This window comes from Garra rufa, chromosome 21 (assembly GCF_049309525.1).
Source record: "Garra rufa chromosome 21, GarRuf1.0, whole genome shotgun sequence".
Taxonomy (NCBI): Eukaryota; Metazoa; Chordata; class Actinopteri; order Cypriniformes; family Cyprinidae; genus Garra; species Garra rufa.
The window spans coordinates 12,294,308-12,315,358 of NC_133381.1; the positions used below are offsets into that span (position 1 = coordinate 12,294,308).

The window sequence follows — 21,051 nt, forward strand, 5'->3', positions numbered from 1 at the left end:
ATTGAAAGCCTCAGTTTTGTTACCAGGAGTGGGGTTTGAACCCTCAAGGACATTTGTCCATTGGATTTTAAGTCCAACGCCTTAAACACTCGGCCATCCTGGTCAGGACAAGACCTTAGGTCCTGTAAGCGACCCTCAAATTTGCACCTACTACTCTATAATTTTAAATGACTTTGGTCCATTGGATCTTAAGTCCAATGCCTTAACCACTCGGCTATCCTGGTCTGGACAGGCCTTTTAGTCCTGTAAGCAACCTTCAAATTGGTACCTAGCACTCTCTGCTGTAATTTTAAATGCTTCATTTGTGCTTAAATATCAAATTGAAAGCCTCAGTTTTGTTACCAGGAGTGGGGTTTGAACCCACGAGGACATTTGTCCATTGGATCTTAAGTCCAACGCCTTAACCACTCGGCCATCCTGGTCAGGACAAGACCTTAGGTCCTGTAAGCGACCCTCAAATTTTCACCAACTACTCTATAATTTTAAATTTCTTTGGTCCATTGGATCTTAAGTCCAATGCCTCAACCACTCAGCTATCCTGGTCTGGACAGGCCTTTTAGTCCTGTAAGCAACCCTCAAATTGGTACCTAGCACTCTCTGCTGTAATTTTAAATGTTTCATTTGTGCTTAAATATCAAATTGAAAGCCTCAGTTTTGTTACCAGGAGTGGGGTTTGAACCCACGAGGACATTTGTCCATTGGATCTTAAGTCCAACGCCTTAACCACTCGGCCATCCTGGTCAGGACAAGACCTTAGGTCCTGTAAGCGACCCTCAAATTTGCACCTACTACTCTATAATTTTAAATGACTTTGGTCCATTGGATGTTAAGTCCAATGCCTTAACCACTCGGCTATCCTGGTCTGGACAGGCCTTTTAGTCCTGTAAGCAACCTTCAAATTGGTACCTAGCACTCTCTGCTGTAATTTTAAATGTTTCATTTGTGCTTAAATATCAAATTGAAAGCCTCAGTTTTGTTACCAGGAGTGGGGTTTGAACCCACGAGGACATTTGTCCATTGGATCTTAAGTCCAACGCCTTAACCACTCGGCCATCCTGGTCAGGACAAGACCTTAGGTCCTGTAAGCGACCCTCAAATTTGCACCTACTACTCTATAATTTTAAATGACTTTGGTCCACTGGATGTTAAGTCCAATGCCTTAACCACTCGGCTATCCTGGTCTGGACAGGCCTTTTAGTCCTGTAAGCAACCTTCAAATTGGTACCTAGCACTCTCTGCTGTAATTTTAAATGCTTCATTTGTGCTTAAATATCAAATTGAAAGCCTCAGTTTTGTTACCAGGAGTGGGGTTTGAACCCACGAGGACATTTGTCCATTGGATCTTAAGTCCAACGCCTTAACCACTCGGCCATCCTGGTCAGGACAAGACCTTAGGTCCTGTAAGCGACCCTCAAATTTGCACCAACTACTCTATAATTTTAAATTACTTTGGTTCAATGGATCTTAAGTCCAATGCCTCAACCACTCGGCTATCCTGGTCTGGACAGGCCTTTTAGTCCTGTAAGCAACCCTCAAATTGGTACCTAGCACTCTCTGCTTTAATTTTAAATGCTTCATTTGTGCTTAAATATCAAATTGAAAGCCTCAGTTTTGTTACCAGGAGTGGGGTTTGAACCCACGAGGACATTTGTCCATTGGATCTTAAGTCCAATGCCTTAACCACTCGGCCATCCTGGTCACAAGACATCTTCGCCTGTATGCGACCCTCAAATTTGCACATACTACTCTATAATTTTAAATGCTTCATTTGTGCTTAAATATCAAATTGAAAGCCTCAGTTTTGTTACCAGGAGTGAGGTTTGAACCCACGAGGACATTTGTCCATTGGATCTTAAGTCCAATGCCTTAACCACTCGGCCATCCTGGTCACAAGACATCTTCGCCTGTATGCGACCCTCAAATTTGCACATACTACTCTATAATTTTAAATGCTTCATTTGTGCTTAAATATCAAATTGAAAGCCTCAGTTTTGTTACCAGGAGTGGGGTTTGAACCCTCAAGGACATTTGTCCATTGGATTTTAAGTCCAACGCCTTAAACACTCCGCCATCCTGGTCAGGACAAGACCTTAGGTCCTGTAAGCGACCCTCAAATTTGCACCTACTACTCTATAATTTTAAATGACTTTGGTCCATTGGATCTTAAGTCCAATGCCTTAACCACTCGGCTATCCTGGTCTGGACAGGCCTTTTAGTCCTGTAAGCAACCTTCAAATTGGTACCTAGCACTCTCTGCTGTAATTTTAAATGCTTCATTTGTGCTTAAATATCAAATTGAAAGCCTCAGTTTTGTTACCAGGAGTGGGGTTTGAACCCACGAGGACATTTGTCCATTGGATCTTAAGTCCAATGCCTTAACCACTCGGCCATCCTGGTCACAAGACATCTTCGCCTGTATGCGACCCTCAAATTTGCACATACTACTCTATAATTTTAAATGCTTCATTTGTGCTTAAATATCAAATTGAAAGCCTCAGTTTTGTTACCAGGAGTGGGGTTTGAACCCACGAGGACATTTGTCCATTGGATCTTAAGTCCAACGCCTTAACCACTCGGCCATCCTGGTCAGGACAAGACCTTAGGTCCTGTAAGCGACCCTCAAATTTTCACCAACTACTCTATAATTTTAAATTACTTTGGTCCATTGGATCTTAAGTCCAATGCCTCAACCACTCAGCTATCCTGGTCTGGACAGGCCTTTTAGTCCTGTAAGCAACCCTCAAATTGGTACCTAGCACTCTCTGCTGTAATTTTAAATGTTTCATTTGTGCTTAAATATCAAATTGAAAGCCTCAGTTTTGTTACCAGGAGTGGGGTTTGAACCCACGAGGACATTTGTCCATTGGATCTTAAGTCCAACGCCTTAACCACTCGGCCATCCTGGTCAGGACAAGACCTTAGGTCCTGTAAGCGACCCTCAAATTTGCACCTACTACTCTATAATTTTAAATGACTTTGGTCCATTGGATGTTAAGTCCAATGCCTTAACCACTCGGCTATCCTGGTCTGGACAGGCCTTTTAGTCCTGTAAGCAACCCTCAAATTGGTACCTAGCACTCTCTGCTGTAATTTTAAATGTTTCATTTGTGCTTAAATATCAAATTGAAAGCCTCAGTTTTGTTACCAGGAGTGGGGTTTGAACCCACGAGGACATTTGTCCATTGGATCTTAAGTCCAACGCCTTAACCACTCGGCCATCCTGGTCAGGACAAGACCTTAGGTCCTGTAAGCGACCCTCAAATTTGCACCTACTACTCTATAATTTTAAATGACTTTGGTCCATTGGATCTTAAGTCCAATGCCTTAACCACTCGGCTATCCTGGTCTGGACAGGCCTTTTAGTCCTGTAAGCAACCTTCAAATTGGTACCTAGCACTCTCTGCTGTAATTTTAAATGCTTCATTTGTGCTTAAATATCAAATTGAAAGCCTCAGTTTTGTTACCAGGAGTGGGGTTTGAACCCACGAGGACATTTGTCCATTGGATCTTAAGTCCAATGCCTTAACCACGCGGCCATCCTGGTCACAAGACATCTTCGCCTGTATGCGACCCTCAAATTTGCACATACTACTCTATAATTTTAAATGCTTCATTTGTGCTTAAATATCAAATTGAAAGCCTCAGTTTTGTTACCAGGAGTGGGGTTTGAACCCACGAGGACATTTGTCCATTGGATCTTAAGTCCAACGCCTTAACCACTCGGTCATCCTGGTCAGGACAAGACCTTAGGTCCTGTAAGCGACCCTCAAATTTTCACCAACTACTCTATAATTTTAAATTACTTTGGTCCATTGGATCTTAAGTCCAATGCCTCAACCACTCAGCTATCCTGGTCTGGACAGGCCTTTTAGTCCTGTAAGCAACCCTCAAATTGGTACCTAGCACTCTCTGCTGTAATTTTAAATGTTTCATTTGTGCTTAAATATCAAATTGAAAGCCTCAGTTTTGTTACCAGGAGTGGGGTTTGAACCCACGAGGACATTTGTCCATTGGATCTTAAGTCCAACGCCTTAACCACTCGGCCATCCTGGTCAGGACAAGACCTTAGGTCCTGTAAGTGACCCTCAAATTTGCACCTACTACTCTATAATTTTAAATGACTTTGGTCCATTGGATGTTAAGTCCAATGCCTTAACCACTCGGCTATCCTGGTCTGGACAGGCCTTTTAGTCCTGTAAGCAACCTTCAAATTGGTACCTAGCACTCTCTGCTGTAATTTTAAATGTTTCATTTGTGCTTTAATATCAAATTGAAAGCCTCAGTTTTGTTACCAGGAGTGGGGTTTGAACCCACGAGGACATTTGTCCATTGGATCTTAAGTCCAACGCCTTAACCACTCGGCCATCCTGGTCAGGACAAGACCTTAGGTCCTGTAAGCGACCCTCAAATTTGCACCTACTACTCTATAATTTTAAATGACTTTGGTCCATTGGATGTTAAGTCCAATGCCTTAACCACTCGGCTATCCTGGTCTGGACAGGCCTTTTAGTCCTGTAAGCAACCTTCAAATTGGTACCTAGCACTCTCTGCTGTAATTTTAAATGCTTCATTTGTGCTTAAATATCAAATTGAAAGCCTCAGTTTTGTTACCAGGAGTGGGGTTTGAACCCACGAGGACATTTGTCCATTGGATCTTAAGTCCAACGCCTTAACCACTCGGCCATCCTGGTCAGGACAAGACCTTAGGTCCTGTAAGCGACCCTCAAATTTGCACCAACTACTCTATAATTTTAAATTACTTTGGTTCAATGGATCTTAAGTCCAATGCCTCAACCACTCGGCTATCCTGGTCTGGACAGGCCTTTTAGTCCTGTAAGCAACCCTCAAATTGGTACCTAGCACTCTCTGCTTTAATTTTAAATGCTTCATTTGTGCTTAAATATCAAATTGAAAGCCTCAGTTTTGTTACCAGGAGTGAGGTTTGAACCCACGAGGACATTTGTCCATTGGATCTTAAGTCCAATGCCTTAACCATCTTCGCCTGTATGCGACCCTCAAATTTGCACATACTACTCTATAATTTTAAATGCTTCATTTGTGCTTAAATATCAAATTGAAAGCCTCAGTTTTGTTACCAGGAGTGGGGTTTGAACCCTCAAGGACATTTGTCCATTGGATTTTAAGTCCAACGCCTTAAACACTCGGCCATCCTGGTCAGGACAAGACCTTAGGTCCTGTAAGCGACCCTCAAATTTGCACCTACTACTCTATAATTTTAAATGACTTTGGTCCATTGGATCTTAAGTCCAATGCCTTAACCACTCGGCTATCCTGGTCTGGACAGGCCTTTTAGTCCTGTAAGCAACCTTCAAATTGGTACCTAGCACTCTCTGCTGTAATTTTAAATGCTTCATTTGTGCTTAAATATCAAATTGAAAGCCTCAGTTTTGTTACCAGGAGTGGGGTTTGAACCCACGAGGACATTTGTCCATTGGATCTTAAGTCCAACGCCTTAACCACTCGGCCATCCTGGTCAGGACAAGACCTTAGGTCCTGTAAGCGACCCTCAAATTTTCACCAACTACTCTATAATTTTAAATTTCTTTGGTCCATTGGATCTTAAGTCCAATGCCTCAACCACTCAGCTATCCTGGTCTGGACAGGCCTTTTAGTCCTGTAAGCAACCCTCAAATTGGTACCTAGCACTCTCTGCTGTAATTTTAAATGTTTCATTTGTGCTTAAATATCAAATTGAAAGCCTCAGTTTTGTTACCAGGAGTGGGGTTTGAACCCACGAGGACATTTGTCCATTGGATCTTAAGTCCAACGCCTTAACCACTCGGCCATCCTGGTCAGGACAAGACCTTAGGTCCTGTAAGCGACCCTCAAATTTGCACCTACTACTCTATAATTTTAAATGACTTTGGTCCATTGGATGTTAAGTCCAATGCCTTAACCACTCGGCTATCCTGGTCTGGACAGGCCTTTTAGTCCTGTAAGCAACCTTCAAATTGGTACCTAGCACTCTCTGCTGTAATTTTAAATGTTTCATTTGTGCTTAAATATCAAATTGAAAGCCTCAGTTTTGTTACCAGGAGTGGGGTTTGAACCCACGAGGACATTTGTCCATTGGATCTTAAGTCCAACGCCTTAACCACTCGGCCATCCTGGTCAGGACAAGACCTTAGGTCCTGTAAGCGACCCTCAAATTTGCACCTACTACTCTATAATTTTAAATGACTTTGGTCCACTGGATGTTAAGTCCAATGCCTTAACCACTCGGCTATCCTGGTCTGGACAGGCCTTTTAGTCCTGTAAGCAACCTTCAAATTGGTACCTAGCACTCTCTGCTGTAATTTTAAATGCTTCATTTGTGCTTAAATATCAAATTGAAAGCCTCAGTTTTGTTACCAGGAGTGGGGTTTGAACCCACGAGGACATTTGTCCATTGGATCTTAAGTCCAACGCCTTAACCACTCGGCCATCCTGGTCAGGACAAGACCTTAGGTCCTGTAAGCGACCCTCAAATTTGCACCAACTACTCTATAATTTTAAATTACTTTGGTTCAATGGATCTTAAGTCCAATGCCTCAACCACTCGGCTATCCTGGTCTGGACAGGCCTTTTAGTCCTGTAAGCAACCCTCAAATTGGTACCTAGCACTCTCTGCTTTAATTTTAAATGCTTCATTTGTGCTTAAATATCAAATTGAAAGCCTCAGTTTTGTTACCAGGAGTGGGGTTTGAACCCACGAGGACATTTGTCCATTGGATCTTAAGTCCAATGCCTTAACCACTCGGCCATCCTGGTCACAAGACATCTTCGCCTGTATGCGACCCTCAAATTTGCACATACTACTCTATAATTTTAAATGCTTCATTTGTGCTTAAATATCAAATTGAAAGCCTCAGTTTTGTTACCAGGAGTGAGGTTTGAACCCACGAGGACATTTGTCCATTGGATCTTAAGTCCAATGCCTTAACCATCTTCGACTGTATGTGACCCTCAAATTTGCACATACTACTCTATAATTTTAAATGCTTCATTTGTGCTTAAATATCAAATTGAAAGCCTCAGTTTTGTTACCAGGAGTGGGGTTTGAACCCTCAAGGACATTTGTCCATTGGATTTTAAGTCCAACGCCTTAAACACTCCGCCATCCTGGTCAGGACAAGACCTTAGGTCCTGTAAGCGACCCTCAAATTTGCACCTACTACTCTATAATTTTAAATGACTTTGGTCCATTGGATCTTAAGTCCAATGCCTTAACCACTCGGCTATCCTGGTCTGGACAGGCCTTTTAGTCCTGTAAGCAACCTTCAAATTGGTACCTAGCACTCTCTGCTGTAATTTTAAATGCTTCATTTGTGCTTAAATATCAAATTGAAAGCCTCAGTTTTGTTACCAGGAGTGGGGTTTGAACCCACGAGGACATTTGTCCATTGGATCTTAAGTCCAATGCCTTAACCACTCGGCCATCCTGGTCACAAGACATCTTCGCCTGTATGCGACCCTCAAATTTGCACATACTACTCTATAATTTTAAATGCTTCATTTGTGCTTAAATATCAAATTGAAAGCCTCAGTTTTGTTACCAGGAGTGAGGTTTGAACCCACGAGGACATTTGTCCATTGGATCTTAAGTCCAATGCCTTAACCATCTTCGACTGTATGTGACCCTCAAATTTGCACATACTACTCTATAATTTTAAATGCTTCATTTGTGCTTAAATATCAAATTGAAAGCCTCAGTTTTGTTACCAGGAGTGGGGTTTGAACCCTCAAGGACATTTGTCCATTGGATTTTAAGTCCAACGCCTTAAACACTCCGCCATCCTGGTCAGGACAAGACCTTAGGTCCTGTAAGCGACCCTCAAATTTGCACCTACTACTCTATAATTTTAAATGACTTTGGTCCATTGGATCTTAAGTCCAATGCCTTAACCACTCGGCTATCCTGGTCTGGACAGGCCTTTTAGTCCTGTAAGCAACCTTCAAATTGGTACCTAGCACTCTCTGCTGTAATTTTAAATGCTTCATTTGTGCTTAAATATCAAATTGAAAGCCTCAGTTTTGTTACCAGGAGTGGGGTTTGAACCCACGAGGACATTTGTCCATTGGATCTTAAGTCCAATGCCTTAACCACTCGGCCATCCTGGTCACAAGACATCTTCGCCTGTATGCGACCCTCAAATTTGCACATACTACTCTATAATTTTAAATGCTTCATTTGTGCTTAAATATCAAATTGAAAGCCTCAGTTTTGTTACCAGGAGTGGGGTTTGAACCCACGAGGACATTTGTCCATTGGATCTTAAGTCCAACGCCTTAACCACTCGGCCATCCTGGTCAGGACAAGACCTTAGGTCCTGTAAGCAACCCTCAAATTTGCATCTACTACTCTATAATTTTAAATGACTTTGGTCCATTGGATCTGAAGTCCAATGCCTTAACCACTCGGCTATCCTGGTCTGGACAGACCTTTTAGTCCTGTAAGCAACCTTCAAATTGGTACCTAGCACTCTCTGCTGTAATTTTAAATGCTTCATTTGTGCTTAAATATCAAATTGAAAGCCTCAGTTTTGTTACCAGGAGTGGGGTTTGAACCCACGAGGACATTTGTCCATTGGATCTTAAGTCCAACGCCTTAACCACTCGGCCATCCTGGTCAGGACAAGACCTTAGGTCCTGTAAGCGACCCTCAAATTTGCACCAACTACTCTATAATTTTAAATTACTTTGGTCCATTGGATCTTAAGTCCAATGCCTCAACCACTCGGCTATCCTGGTCTGGACAGGCCTTTTAGTCCTGTAAGCAACCCTCAAATTGGTACCTAGCACTCTCTGCTGTAATTTTAATTGCTTCATTTGTGCTTAAATATCAAATTGAAAGCCTCAGCTTTGTTACCAGGAGTGGGGTTTGAACCCACGAGGACATTTGTCCATTGGATCTTAAGTCCAACGCCTTAACCACTCGGCCATCCTGGTCAGGAAAAGACCTTAGGTCCTATAAGCGACCCTCAAATTTGCACCAACTACTCTATAATTTTAAATTACTTTGGTCCATTGGATCTTAAGTCCAATGCCTCAACCACTCGGCTATCCTGGTCTGGACAGGCCTTTTAGTCCTGTAAGCAACCCTCAAATTGGTACCTAGCACTCTCTGCTGTAATTTTAAATGCTTCATTTGTGCTTAAATATCAAATTGAAAGCCTCAGTTTTGTTACCAGGAGTGGGGTTTGAACCCTCAAGGACATTTGTCCATTGGATCTTAAGTCCAACGCCTTAACCACTCGGCCATCCTGGTCAGGACAAGACCTTAGGTCCTGTAAGCGACCCTCAAATTTGCACCTACTACTCTATAATTTTAAATGACTTTGGTCCATTGGATCTTAAGTCCAATGCCTTAACCACTCGGCTATCCTGGTCTGGACAGGCCTTTTAGTCCTGTAAGCAACCTTCAAATTGGTACCTAGCACTCTCTGCTGTAATTTTAAATGCTTCATTTGTGCTTAAATATCAAATTGAAAGCCTCAGTTTTGTTACCAGGAGTGGGGTTTGAACCCACGAGGACATTTGTCCATTGGATCTTAAGTCCAACGCCTTAACCACTCGGACTTCCTGGTCAGGACAAGACCTTAGGTCCTGTAAGCGACCCTCAAATTTGCACCTACTACTCTATAATTTTAAATGACTTTGGTCCATTGGATCTTAAGTCCAATGCCTCAACCACTCAGCTATCCTGGTCTGGACAGGCCTTTTAGTCCTGTAAGCAACCCTCAAATTGGTACCTAGCACTCTCTGCTGTAATTTTAAATGTTTCATTTGTGCTTAAATATCAAATTGAAAGCCTCAGTTTTGTTACTAGGAGTGGAGTTTGAACCCACGAGGACATTTGTCCATTGGATCTTAAGTCCAACGGCTTAACCACTCGGCCATCCTGGTCAGGACAAGACCTTAGGTCCTGTAAGCGACCCTCAAATTTGCACCTACTACTCTATAATTTTAAATGACTTTGGTCCATTGGATCTTAAGTCCAATGCCTTAACCACTTGGCTATCCTGGTCTGGACAGGCCTTTTAGTCCTGTAAGCAACCTTCAAATTGGTACCTAGCACTCTCTGCTGTAATTTTAAATGCTTCATTTGTGCTTAAATATCAAATTGAAAGCCTCAGTTTTGTTACCAGGAGTGGGGTTTGAACCCACGAGGACATTTGTCCATTGGATCTTAAGTCCAACGCCTTAACCACTCGGCCATCCTGGTCAGGACAAGACCTAAGGTCCTGTAAGCGACCCTCAAATTTGCACCAACTACTCTATAATTTTAAATTACTTTGGTCCATTGGATCTTAAGTCCAATGCCTCAACCACTCGGCTATCCTGGTCTGGACAGGCCTTTTAGTCCTGTAAGCAACCCTCAAATTGGTACCTAGCACTCTCTGCTGAAATTTTAAATGCTTCATTTGTGCTTAAATATCAAATTGAAAGCCTCAGTTTTGTTACCAGGAGTGGGGTTTAAAGCCACAAGGACATTTGTCTATTGGATCTTAAGTCCAAAGCCTTAACCACTCGCCCATGCTGGTCAGGACAAGACATTAGGTCCTGTATGCGACCCTCAAATTTGCACCTACTACTCTATGATTTTAAATGACATTTGTCCATTGGATCTTAATTACAACGTCTTAACCACTCTTCCATCCTGGTCAGGACAAGGAATTTGGTCCTGTAAGCGACCCTCAAATTGTCACCTAGTACTCTATGCTGTAATTTTAAATTCTTAATTTAATATCAAATTGAAAGCCTCAGTATTGTTACCAGGAGTGGGGTTAAATACCTGAAAATACCTGCCATTCCAGTCAGAAGAAGGTGTTTTGTCCTGTAAGAGACCCTCAAATTTGCACCTACTACTCAAGGCTGCATATTCGAATGCTTAATTTGTGCTTCAACATCAAGCAAACTGCCTCAGTTCTGTTACCAGGAGTGGGGTTCAAAACCACAAGGACATTTGTCCATTTGTTTTTAATGCCTAATGTTTTTAAGCCATAATCCATGAAGGCTACCTTTCATGACACAGTTTACTCTGTTTTCCTCTTAAAAGTATTACCACCGCTGTTTTTAAAACTCTGAATTTCAGTAAATATAATCGTTCTTCCCAAGATTCATTAACTGTTCTTTCATTCGTGAAAAACAACCCTCATTTGGCTAATTAAGCTGATAATTAAAGTTGGATCAAAACTAGATGGAGGCCTCACACAACCTTGACCAGCTGTGAATAAAAGCACAGTGACTTTATGTCAAACCATTATGACAGTTATTAGTTTGTTGACAAGCTAATGAACTCTGCCACTCAGATATTTATCAGATGATTTATGTGATTAAAAGCCACATTCACATGTCTGTGTGGTTGGGTGAGTGTGTGGGCATGATTTTCACAAATGAGTATTTCTAAAAAGACTCACCTTTTGACTGCATATTCAAGGTAATATAACTATTCATAAAAACAATTTTAAGTAAATTCATCTTAAAAAAATGATTGGGCAGACACAAAATTGAGTATCATTTACTCTAGCTGGCACTAGTTTTCCTATTAAAGATGTTTATTTCACAACCAGAGTACTTTTTTTCATTTACACAGCACAAGAATATTTTGGACAGCCTAAAATAAATGAGTAGAGAAATGTCCTGTCATTTTGTACATACTCAGATAGCGACTGTACGGTTTTGACTGGGAGGGATTAGATTTGATTCCGGTGAATTAAACTGTCCATCAGTCAATTACATGATACTGGCTGTTTGCTGACCTTCTTATCTTACTGCATTAGTGCTTCTGAAGGGCAGTAATTGGAACAGGCTGGGCAAAGAGCGATCGTGTCCTCTCCATCTCACAGTATCTCACTGGCAAAGGTTCCAGGCCCAGATCATGGTCCTTGGGCACAAAGGGCCTTGATGTTCAGCATACTTCGTCTCAGGCTGTGCGACCTTCAGGTCACTGGGCAATCCATAATGCATCCTTGACGGACTTCATACAGCTTTATTCCTGAGAAACAGTCTTGACACAAGCCTCCAGTCGAACTTTAGTCATAACTAAAACATGTTTAGCTCTCAGAACACAATATAAATGAAATATAAAAAATTAAAAATAGAAAACATTTTATTTTTATTTTGTGGATAGTTATTTTTAATGTATTAATACTAATACTTTTTATTATAATAACTAACATAAAAGTTTTTAAACAATTATTTTATTTTTAACAATCTGTTCAACTTATCCTTACGTACAAGGCACGAGCAAAGAAGAAAAATTAAGCAACTTCATCCTAAAACAATGCTGACAAATTGACATCCTCTGTGGACTCACAAAATTTGAGCAGGCAGGACAGCGTGGGCGACATTAAATCAGTGTTTGCCCTTCAAAATTGACAGTGACATGCACATACGCTCCAGGAGTGGAACATCCTGCACTCAAGTTTCTTTTGTACACTAGTCTGCATTCTGCTAGGTCTCTTAGGGATGTAAGATCTTCATTGTTTCTCCTAGACTATATTGTGATTAAATAAAGATTATTGTGTATCCTTATTTTTCTCTCACGTCTCCACTAGAATTTCAGAACAGATTTCAATATATCAAATTCTTCCTAATTACGCTCTTAAAAATACAAGTTTTAAAAGGGTTAGAACCATAGAACCATTTTGGGCTCCCCAAAGAACCTTGTCAGTGAACAGTTATTAAAAGAACCATTTTTTCTTAGTGTGAAGAACATTTTATTAATAATCTAAAAAACTTTAATCTAAATAATCTAAATAACTTTTTTACTATAAAAAACCTGATAATGTATGCTGTCTAAACCCAGAAAATGTTTGGAAGCTGCTAAATCATATTGAAGGACTTAGTAAACAGGAAAGGGCACAATATTTTGACAAACTAAAGTTAATAGGTGGTAAAGATACGTACGAGCAATATTAATTAAGATATTAGCCTAATATTTTTCCTACCTGATGGAAATGATAAGAACAAACACGAATGTTGTCAAGATTCTTGCCCTGGAAATCCTGGTTCAGTATGGGCAACCGCAAACATCTTTAGTTCCTCGGACAGTTTATTGTACTCTTCACCTTGATTTGTAACTAATGGCAGTCTATAGTACTCCAAATGTTTTTAGTAAAGCCCAAAACATGACAATAATTGACCATTTTCAGCAGCAATAATCGGCAAGTTTCATTTGGTTTAGTTGCTTTGTTTACATTCAGTGCCACCAATATGGCCAATTCAAAAATAGTCTAATTTTTTATCTCTCCTCCTATCGGAAAGATCTGAGACAAAAGAAATAAAACTGTGACCTCCATGAAGTCTCCTGAGCATTCAGAAAGATATCAAGCTTTCAAGAGGAGTGACAACTGAGTGTATGTGTCATATGAATTCTCAAATGCCTTCCTGACATGTGGTCAAACCTGGAAGCAAGCAAGCCATCCATGTGTCCATGACTCAGTGAAGAGACAAACAGTTCTTGTTCCTTAGAGGACATTGAGAGCCAGTCAAACCCATGATCTTTACAGCTCTCTGAGTCCACGACAAGACAAAATGAGGAAATACAAAGTGACGTGGAGACATCTGTCTTGACAAACACAAAGACACAGACTTGAACGCACGCGCGCAGACCAATACGTGCATGCACAGACCCACACTGGCCACAGATGGCTTCTATCATACCAGATGTGGGAGGTTGCCAAGACAGATGGACAGCAATTTGCAGTGAAGAGCATATTGGGACACTGAGGAGCCAGTCTTTTCTCATTTTTTTTAAGCGGGATAAGGGATTGTCTGCATATGGACATCTCAGTCTGACGTGCTGTCTTTCCACCATCAGGTTGACTGATCTCAGGGGCATCGCTCCATCTCGTAGCAGAGCCAAATATCAAGCGCTGTTTGCAGGAGCTGCTCTCTTCAACGTCTCCACACAAGGAAACATAATTGATTCAGGCTCTTTTGTGACAGCAATTTTACTCTGGTTGTTCAGTTCATGACAATTAAAGGCAGACTTTAATTTGGGTGCCTTTATACCATCGTGTCCTCATCTGCCGAAGAGGAAAGCTTCATAAAACCCTTTGATTAAGCAGCTGACAAGCTGTCATTGGCTGACATTTGATATCTGCTATATGGACTACACCACACTATTGTGTGTGTGTGTGTGTGTGTGTGTGTGTGTGTGTGTGTGTGTGTGTGTGTGTGTGTGTGTGTGTGTGTGTGTGTGTGTGTGTGTGTGTGTGTGTGTGTGTGTGTGTGTGTGTGTGTGTGTGTGTGTGTGTGTGTGTGTGTGTGTGTGTGTGTGTGTGTGTGTGTGTACCTGGTATTCATCACGTTGTGGGGACCAAATGTCCCCACAAGGATAGTAATACCAGTAGATTTTGACCTTGTGGGGACATTTCTTAGGTCCCCATGAGGAAACAGGCTTATAAATCATGCACAATGAGTTTTTTTGAGGAAGTAAAAGTGTGCACAATCTCTTGTGAGGGCTAGGTTTAGGTGTAGGGTAGGTGTAGGGCCATAGAAAGTACGGTTTGTACAGTATAAAAACCATTACGCCTATGGAATGTCCCCATAAAACATGTAAACCCAACGTGTGTGTGTGTGTGTGTGTGTGTGTGTGTGTGTGTGTGTGTGTGTGTGTGTGTGTGTGTGTGTGTGTGTGGGCATGTTTTTGTGACATATCAGGACACAAATGTGTGTAATAACATGGGTATGACATAGGTATTACAAGGAGAGGGTGACTTATGAGGACATTGCCCATGTCCCCACTTTTCAAAAGGCTTATAAATCATACAGAATACGTTTTTTTGAGAATGTAAAGATATGCACAGTCTCCTGTGAGGGCTAGGTTTAGGTGTAGGGAAGGTGTAGGGTGATAGAAAGTACGGTTTGTACAGTATAAAAACCATTACGTCTATGGAATGTCCCCACAATTCACAAAAACAAACGTGTGTGTGTGTGTGTGTGTGTGTGTGTATGCAGTGCATTGCGAAAGTATTCATACCCCTTCTTTTTTTTACATTTTATGTTGCTGCCTTATGTTAAACTGCTTTACATGACTTTTTTTTCCACATCAGCCTACACTCCATACACCATAATGACAAAGCAAAAAACAGGTTTTTAGCATCTTTGCAAATTTATTAAAAATTAAAAACCTAAATGATTTCATTGCATAAGTATTCATACCCTTATCGGGGACAGTTCAAATTTAGCTCAGGCGCATCCATGCTGCTTGTAGATGTTACTACACTTCGAGTGAAGTTAACCTGTGGCAAATTCAACTAAATGGGTAAGATTTGGAAAGGCACACACATCTTAATAAAAGATCTAACAGCTGAAAATGCATATCAGAGCAAAAACCAAGCACTGAGGTAAAAAAAAAAAACTGCCTGCAGAGCTTTGAGACAGGACTGCGTCAAGCCACACATCTGGGGAAGAGTTTAGAAAAATGTCTGCTGCATTGAAGGTTCACAGAAGCACGTAGTCTCCATTACCTTCAATGGAAGAAGTTTGAAACAACGTGGACTCTTCTTAGAGCTGGCCTCCTGGCCAAACTAAGCAATTGATGGAGAGGGGCTTTGGCTAAAGTGGTGATCAAGAACCTGATGGTCACTCTAGTTGAGCTCCATGGTCATATATGCAGAAGCGAGAAACTTACAGAAGGACACACATCATTGCAACACTCCACCAATCTGGGCTTTATAGTGGTGTGGCAAGACTCAATCCTTGGAATTACACTTGGAATTTGCAAAAAAGCATATAAAAGACCTTGTGAGAAACCAGATTCTGTGGTCTGATGAGCCTCAATTTCAAGCATCGTGTTTAAAGGAAACTAGGCAATGTCAATCACCTGCAGAGTACCATCCCAAAAGTAAAGTGTGGTGGTAGCAGCCTCATGCTGTGGGGCTTTTCAGTAGCAGGGACTGAGGGAGTCGTCAGAGTAGAAGAAAAGCTCAGTTCACAAAAATATTGAGATAGCCTTAATGAAAACACAATCCAGGGCATTCCGAACCTGAGACTGGGCAGAAGGTTCACCTTCTAACAGGACAATGGCCCTAAGCACACAGCAAGAGTGGCTTATAGACAACTCTGTGAATGTCCTTGAGTAGCCCAGCCACAGCCTGGGCCTGAACCCAATCAAATATTTGAAACCTGAAAATATCTGCCTGACCCCATCCAAGCTGACAGAGCTTGAGAGATGAACAGGTGAGGTAAACAATGGCAGATAATTGCAGGGCTGTAGTACTCGAGTCCGGTCTTGGACTCGAGTCCGGTCTCGAGACCGTTTTTTTATGGTCTCGGACTTGTCTCGGACTCGCTGGTATTCAGACTCGGACTTGTCTCGGTCTCGGCCACTGGTCTTGCCAAATATGGCTTTTGGTCTCGACCGAGTCCAGGTGTCTTTATTATGTTCCCAGTAAGCACACATTTTAAACTGTTTATAATTTTAATTTTTTCATTTCACCCCGCCCGAATTTAATTAAAATATTATTTTTCGTCACGTCATTTGCCCGAACGACCCATCACTACCAATAACAAATCACAAAAACAAAAAAACAAAACAAAAAAAGTAATAACCAATCACACACTAGATTATATTTGCACGGCACGCTCTGCATCTGCGTGCCCTGCTAACGTTAATTTTCATTGATTCACACACACTCTAACATGACATAAGCGGTGCAATTTACACTATTGACTTCTAAGGATTTTGATAAGAAACCACAAGAAACAGGTGAATAAAGGCTGACAATCAATGTTTAATGTTCAGATGTTATTATTTCAAGACATGTAAAGCATTTTGGCTGGTTTATGTGTGTCGTGTTCTATGAGAGCTGTGTGTGGAGGGACGGGAATGTTTTTCTGAATGTCTATATGTGTTTCATTTATTTGTCCACGTTGTTTTGAACTACTGTACCGCTGTGTGTTGCGATCAGGACCGTTCAAAGCATCGTCGCGATATGTTCATTGTCAAACTCCAAAATTAGACCATTTTTATTTTTAAAAAAAACGTCATTACTTCATTTGAAAAAGTTAACACATGTATTTTAGTTTGTTGTGTATATTTTTTTCATTTGATCAGATAACATTTTAAGCTGTCATATGGTCGTGTTACAACGTGCCCCTCAGATGTTACAATGTACCCCATCTATGGGGCATGTTGTCACGTTTCACTTCCTTTCTTTTGAGGTAAATAACGAAAAACGTATACACTGTAAATATGAAACAAAGCGATATATTTGTACTAGACAAATGTGAAAATAATGTCGATAAAAATTGTACTCTGAAGTTGAACCCCAAGTGGATTTACATAAACCGCGAAATTCAAAAAGTGTTAGGTTGTGCCACGCTCTCCCCTACTGGTCACTTCTTTTCTACACTACTGTGCATCTGCAGTGAAGCTATATTGTAATTTAGTTGCTTAAATGCTCAGTACTAGTACCGAGCATTGGTAATAGTAGTGGGTTGGTGTTTGTATATCAGTTCTAACACTGCTATTTTGAGGTATCACCATATGTCATCATTCTGTTTTCTTTAGATTAATAGATTATATGATATCAAGGGGAATGTCTATACTTAAAAATCATGGGTGTTGTTACCCAGTCATTCATATTATCACAGCAATATTATGATTAAAGGTCATAGTTTGGATATAAACACTGATGTGATGTCTATGGTAGAAATTAAAACAGAGCACGTCATCTTTTGAAAGTAATTGGCGCTTCAAATAATGTTTGTGTCGATTGCATTGTTTCGCCACTAGATGGAAACAACTGTTAAAAAATGGATTTGTCAACGAATAGAGATTGATTCAAAAATGCAGATTCATCCAGTGATGTTTTTGTGAGCATGTCATTTATTCATTCAAACCACTTTTTCATAAATTTAATATAAAAAATCGGTGTGTTAAACATATTCTATTTTAAATATAAATATTATGTATTAAATTATTAAGAATTCATTAAAATGAATTAAACACTTTTAAATAGACTGAAGCAATTAATATTTTGTCTCACATTATTTTGCTTAGTTTAGAATTGCGAGGAAATTGTGATCTCTATTTAATCTCAAAAAAACTAAAACTGAAACTAAACTATATAAAAACTAAATAGAAATGTGTTCACAAAATAGAAACTAAACTAAAACTAAAAAAAAATGTTAATGAAACTAACAAAAACTAAACTAAATTTTACTGAAAATTTGAAAACTATACCAAAATAAAACAAATTTTAAAAAGCTAAACTAAATTAACCTTGGCTTCACCACTAGTCTGTTTTTTTTTTTTCTCCGGTCTCGACTTGGTATCGGTCTTGGTCTCGACTTGGTCTTGGTCTTGACATGGTCTGTCTTGGTCTTGGTCTTGGTCTTGTCTTGGTCTCAATCCCTTCTGGTCTTGGTAGTGTCTTGGTCTCGGTTTAGGCGACTTGACTTGGTCTTGACTACAAGTCTAGTTGTGACACTGTTTTTGCTTTTAGATCAACAAATAATAACCCAAAATGATTGTCTTGATGATGTCATGCATACGGCTTTTTTTCCTGTCCTGGACTCGGTCTTGACTCGGACTCGAACTTTTTTGGACTCGGTCTTGTCTTGGACTCGAACCTCTTTGGACTCGGTCTTGACTTGGATTCGACTAGTCCTGGTCTTGGACTTGTCTTGGACTCGACAAAGGTGGTCTTGACTACAGCCCTAGATAATTGCCAAATATTCATGTGCAAATCTTGTTGCATCATACCTAAAAAGACTTTAGGCTGTAAAGGTGCCTCAGCGAAGTACTGATTTAAGGGTATGATTCCTTATGCAATGTACTTATTTCAGTGTTTTATTTTTAATAAATTAATGAAGTTGTGACACTTCTGTTTTTACTTTGTTATTATGGTGCATGGAGTGTAGACTGATGTTGAGGGAAAAAAGTAATGTAAAGCAGTTTAACATAAGACAACAACATAAAACGTGAAAAAAAATAAGGGGTATGAATACTTTATATATAGTGTTGTCATATATAAAAAGCATGAAAACTAAAAGTGTAGCTAAATCGCTTATTTCCCCAATCGCCTAAAAAGGACAACTTTTAAAAATGCAGAAAAACCTGCTGAGAAATCACACTATTACTACTGAGCACATAATCAGAGCAGTTTTACTCTATTCCCATAACAGCTGAATGCCATAATTGCCTATGTTTTGTCTGCTCTGTATTAATTGGCTCAGAATCCATGTGAAGGGTTTGTTTTTGCATTTGAGCCTAGGACATTTGGTGCTCTTATCTTTCAAAGCCGATTGCTTTTATTGATTTTCATCATTATTGAAAGGGGTTGAACTTATCAGCTGCAAGCGTAACTTTCATTTTAATAACATTTCTGACGTAAATATAATAATCGGTGACAATCTAGTCTGACAGACACAACCATGACTGAAAATGAAAACAAATATGGATGTATTGAGTGACACGTATGGATTGGGCCTTTGTGTACGCGGAAACAAAAACAAGATTGACGCGTCACTGTCAATGAGTGTCAAGGGGTGCAGACAGGATATAATATATATCAAGGTTTATGATAGAAATCCTGATGAATTTTTAACCGCAGTGTAGCCTTATTCTGTCTTAAAAAGTATGACTTGTTTTCTATTCTTAAAACAGGATACATTTACTTGAAAAGCAAAACTGCATAGAATATTAATGGAAAATTACAATACTATCATTATTTAGTAATGTTCATGATATTTCAAACTCTTTCTGTGGAAAATGACTGGCAAATCTTCAGCAGCCATTACCCCAGTCTTCAGTTTCACATGATCCTTCAAAATCATTATAATATGCTGATTTGTTGCCGAAGAAACATTTCTTATCATTATCAATGATGAAAACAGTTATGCTGCTTACTAGTTTCTTTCAGGATCATCTGATGAAAAAAAGCATTTACACAAGCTGTTCACATGGGCCTCCAAAAGAGGCTCAAAATTATTCAACTACATCTTCTCTCCTCTCTGCCCAACGTGAAGATGTGCAGACAATTACTAAGATTTACTAGTCTCAGCACAGTACCAAATGCTAATCATCAGTCTCCTATGGAAGTCTCTGCTATTATTCTGATTGACTTTCCATGCTGAAATGGCAAAATTTCCTGCATGGGCTGCACTAACCTGAGAAGGAGGAAGAGCACAGGGGGGTTTAATCGTCGTCTTCTGAGAACCACGGGGTCAAAATGAATTGTAGAAAGTTGGTGAGACTGCAGTGGGTAATTATATCAAATGAATCTTTTCACTTGGTTAACAATCAGACACTTGTGGGAGCTGCAGAAGCCGCCCGCCGCTCTCCAAGCATGACTGAAGTAAATAGGTTTCTACACTTTAAAAAATTGAAGTAGATTGAAATCTACTTGGTGCATCTGAAAAATATCAGTATGCGCCCGTCAACCTTGAAAGATATCCCCACCAGAAATGCTAGAGCGGAGTTAGTGTTTCTCTCCAGAAGATCTCTCCTGTCATCACATCAAGGTTGGCTGGAGCTTCTGAGTCCAGTCACCAGAGTCTAAGACTGCAGGTTTGGAATGCTGATCCAAACGGGGACGGTGACCTTGAACTGGCCAGAATGTTGTGCTCAGATACGAATGCAACCGTGTCCCACTCAAGAGTGCACTAGGGTGCAGGAAATATGTAATTCAGTTGGACAAAAATGCCCATTGCACAATTAAACAATCTATTATATAAAGTGAAAATAAAATCAAAAGTGTTTCATGTGCCAATAAATGCGTCCACTCATGTTGTGTCATATTTCCAACATGTTTTCCCAGCATTATAACCAATCACACCTGATTTCACTGAGTTTACAAATGCAATGGACAATCAGAGGCATTTAGTTTCATCACTGAAACAACAGAGTTTTTCCAGTGTGCCCGTTTCTACCACTGATTTTTTTTAAAAAACATTGTTGCAACTTTTTTATCTCACAATTTTGACTTTTTTCTGAGAATTGCATGCTACAAACTTGCAATTAAATTTTTTCTCAGAATTGTGAGATATAAACTCGGAGTTGCTAGTTATAAAGTCAGAATTGCATGATATATT

At 40.2% G+C, this 21,051-nt stretch overlaps 31 non-coding genes across 31 annotated transcripts; all 31 read right to left on the reverse strand.

Moving 5' to 3' along the window:
- Positions 1-20: 20 nt before the first annotated feature.
- trnal-uaa (transfer RNA leucine (anticodon UAA)) lies at positions 21-103 on the reverse strand. The gene has a single exon. It is a non-coding gene; the product is annotated as a tRNA-Leu (tRNA).
- A 236-nt stretch (positions 104-339) lies between these two features.
- Positions 340-422, reverse strand: trnal-uaa (transfer RNA leucine (anticodon UAA)). The gene has a single exon. It is a non-coding gene; the product is annotated as a tRNA-Leu (tRNA).
- A 236-nt stretch (positions 423-658) lies between these two features.
- On the reverse strand, positions 659-741 carry trnal-uaa (transfer RNA leucine (anticodon UAA)). The gene has a single exon. It is a non-coding gene; the product is annotated as a tRNA-Leu (tRNA).
- A 236-nt stretch (positions 742-977) lies between these two features.
- Positions 978-1,060, reverse strand: trnal-uaa (transfer RNA leucine (anticodon UAA)). Its single transcript has one exon. It is a non-coding gene; the product is annotated as a tRNA-Leu (tRNA).
- Positions 1,061-1,296: 236 nt separating this feature from the next.
- On the reverse strand, positions 1,297-1,379 carry trnal-uaa (transfer RNA leucine (anticodon UAA)). The gene has a single exon. It is a non-coding gene; the product is annotated as a tRNA-Leu (tRNA).
- A 236-nt stretch (positions 1,380-1,615) lies between these two features.
- On the reverse strand, positions 1,616-1,698 carry trnal-uaa (transfer RNA leucine (anticodon UAA)). The gene has a single exon. It is a non-coding gene; the product is annotated as a tRNA-Leu (tRNA).
- Positions 1,699-1,805: 107 nt separating this feature from the next.
- trnal-uaa (transfer RNA leucine (anticodon UAA)) lies at positions 1,806-1,888 on the reverse strand. The gene has a single exon. It is a non-coding gene; the product is annotated as a tRNA-Leu (tRNA).
- A 426-nt stretch (positions 1,889-2,314) lies between these two features.
- On the reverse strand, positions 2,315-2,397 carry trnal-uaa (transfer RNA leucine (anticodon UAA)). The gene has a single exon. It is a non-coding gene; the product is annotated as a tRNA-Leu (tRNA).
- A 107-nt stretch (positions 2,398-2,504) lies between these two features.
- trnal-uaa (transfer RNA leucine (anticodon UAA)) lies at positions 2,505-2,587 on the reverse strand. The gene has a single exon. It is a non-coding gene; the product is annotated as a tRNA-Leu (tRNA).
- A 236-nt stretch (positions 2,588-2,823) lies between these two features.
- trnal-uaa (transfer RNA leucine (anticodon UAA)) lies at positions 2,824-2,906 on the reverse strand. The gene has a single exon. It is a non-coding gene; the product is annotated as a tRNA-Leu (tRNA).
- Positions 2,907-3,142: 236 nt separating this feature from the next.
- trnal-uaa (transfer RNA leucine (anticodon UAA)) lies at positions 3,143-3,225 on the reverse strand. Its single transcript has one exon. It is a non-coding gene; the product is annotated as a tRNA-Leu (tRNA).
- Positions 3,226-3,461: 236 nt separating this feature from the next.
- On the reverse strand, positions 3,462-3,544 carry trnal-uaa (transfer RNA leucine (anticodon UAA)). The gene has a single exon. It is a non-coding gene; the product is annotated as a tRNA-Leu (tRNA).
- A 107-nt stretch (positions 3,545-3,651) lies between these two features.
- trnal-uaa (transfer RNA leucine (anticodon UAA)) lies at positions 3,652-3,734 on the reverse strand. The gene has a single exon. It is a non-coding gene; the product is annotated as a tRNA-Leu (tRNA).
- A 236-nt stretch (positions 3,735-3,970) lies between these two features.
- trnal-uaa (transfer RNA leucine (anticodon UAA)) lies at positions 3,971-4,053 on the reverse strand. The gene has a single exon. It is a non-coding gene; the product is annotated as a tRNA-Leu (tRNA).
- Positions 4,054-4,289: 236 nt separating this feature from the next.
- On the reverse strand, positions 4,290-4,372 carry trnal-uaa (transfer RNA leucine (anticodon UAA)). The gene has a single exon. It is a non-coding gene; the product is annotated as a tRNA-Leu (tRNA).
- A 236-nt stretch (positions 4,373-4,608) lies between these two features.
- Positions 4,609-4,691, reverse strand: trnal-uaa (transfer RNA leucine (anticodon UAA)). Its single transcript has one exon. It is a non-coding gene; the product is annotated as a tRNA-Leu (tRNA).
- A 402-nt stretch (positions 4,692-5,093) lies between these two features.
- trnal-uaa (transfer RNA leucine (anticodon UAA)) lies at positions 5,094-5,176 on the reverse strand. The gene has a single exon. It is a non-coding gene; the product is annotated as a tRNA-Leu (tRNA).
- A 236-nt stretch (positions 5,177-5,412) lies between these two features.
- On the reverse strand, positions 5,413-5,495 carry trnal-uaa (transfer RNA leucine (anticodon UAA)). Its single transcript has one exon. It is a non-coding gene; the product is annotated as a tRNA-Leu (tRNA).
- Positions 5,496-5,731: 236 nt separating this feature from the next.
- On the reverse strand, positions 5,732-5,814 carry trnal-uaa (transfer RNA leucine (anticodon UAA)). The gene has a single exon. It is a non-coding gene; the product is annotated as a tRNA-Leu (tRNA).
- Positions 5,815-6,050: 236 nt separating this feature from the next.
- On the reverse strand, positions 6,051-6,133 carry trnal-uaa (transfer RNA leucine (anticodon UAA)). Its single transcript has one exon. It is a non-coding gene; the product is annotated as a tRNA-Leu (tRNA).
- A 236-nt stretch (positions 6,134-6,369) lies between these two features.
- trnal-uaa (transfer RNA leucine (anticodon UAA)) lies at positions 6,370-6,452 on the reverse strand. Its single transcript has one exon. It is a non-coding gene; the product is annotated as a tRNA-Leu (tRNA).
- Positions 6,453-6,688: 236 nt separating this feature from the next.
- Positions 6,689-6,771, reverse strand: trnal-uaa (transfer RNA leucine (anticodon UAA)). Its single transcript has one exon. It is a non-coding gene; the product is annotated as a tRNA-Leu (tRNA).
- A 592-nt stretch (positions 6,772-7,363) lies between these two features.
- Positions 7,364-7,446, reverse strand: trnal-uaa (transfer RNA leucine (anticodon UAA)). The gene has a single exon. It is a non-coding gene; the product is annotated as a tRNA-Leu (tRNA).
- Positions 7,447-8,038: 592 nt separating this feature from the next.
- Positions 8,039-8,121, reverse strand: trnal-uaa (transfer RNA leucine (anticodon UAA)). The gene has a single exon. It is a non-coding gene; the product is annotated as a tRNA-Leu (tRNA).
- Positions 8,122-8,228: 107 nt separating this feature from the next.
- trnal-uaa (transfer RNA leucine (anticodon UAA)) lies at positions 8,229-8,311 on the reverse strand. The gene has a single exon. It is a non-coding gene; the product is annotated as a tRNA-Leu (tRNA).
- A 236-nt stretch (positions 8,312-8,547) lies between these two features.
- trnal-uaa (transfer RNA leucine (anticodon UAA)) lies at positions 8,548-8,630 on the reverse strand. The gene has a single exon. It is a non-coding gene; the product is annotated as a tRNA-Leu (tRNA).
- A 236-nt stretch (positions 8,631-8,866) lies between these two features.
- Positions 8,867-8,949, reverse strand: trnal-uaa (transfer RNA leucine (anticodon UAA)). Its single transcript has one exon. It is a non-coding gene; the product is annotated as a tRNA-Leu (tRNA).
- Positions 8,950-9,185: 236 nt separating this feature from the next.
- Positions 9,186-9,268, reverse strand: trnal-uaa (transfer RNA leucine (anticodon UAA)). Its single transcript has one exon. It is a non-coding gene; the product is annotated as a tRNA-Leu (tRNA).
- A 236-nt stretch (positions 9,269-9,504) lies between these two features.
- Positions 9,505-9,587, reverse strand: trnal-uaa (transfer RNA leucine (anticodon UAA)). Its single transcript has one exon. It is a non-coding gene; the product is annotated as a tRNA-Leu (tRNA).
- Positions 9,588-9,823: 236 nt separating this feature from the next.
- trnal-uaa (transfer RNA leucine (anticodon UAA)) lies at positions 9,824-9,906 on the reverse strand. Its single transcript has one exon. It is a non-coding gene; the product is annotated as a tRNA-Leu (tRNA).
- Positions 9,907-10,142: 236 nt separating this feature from the next.
- Positions 10,143-10,225, reverse strand: trnal-uaa (transfer RNA leucine (anticodon UAA)). The gene has a single exon. It is a non-coding gene; the product is annotated as a tRNA-Leu (tRNA).
- Positions 10,226-21,051: the final 10,826 nt, after the last annotated feature.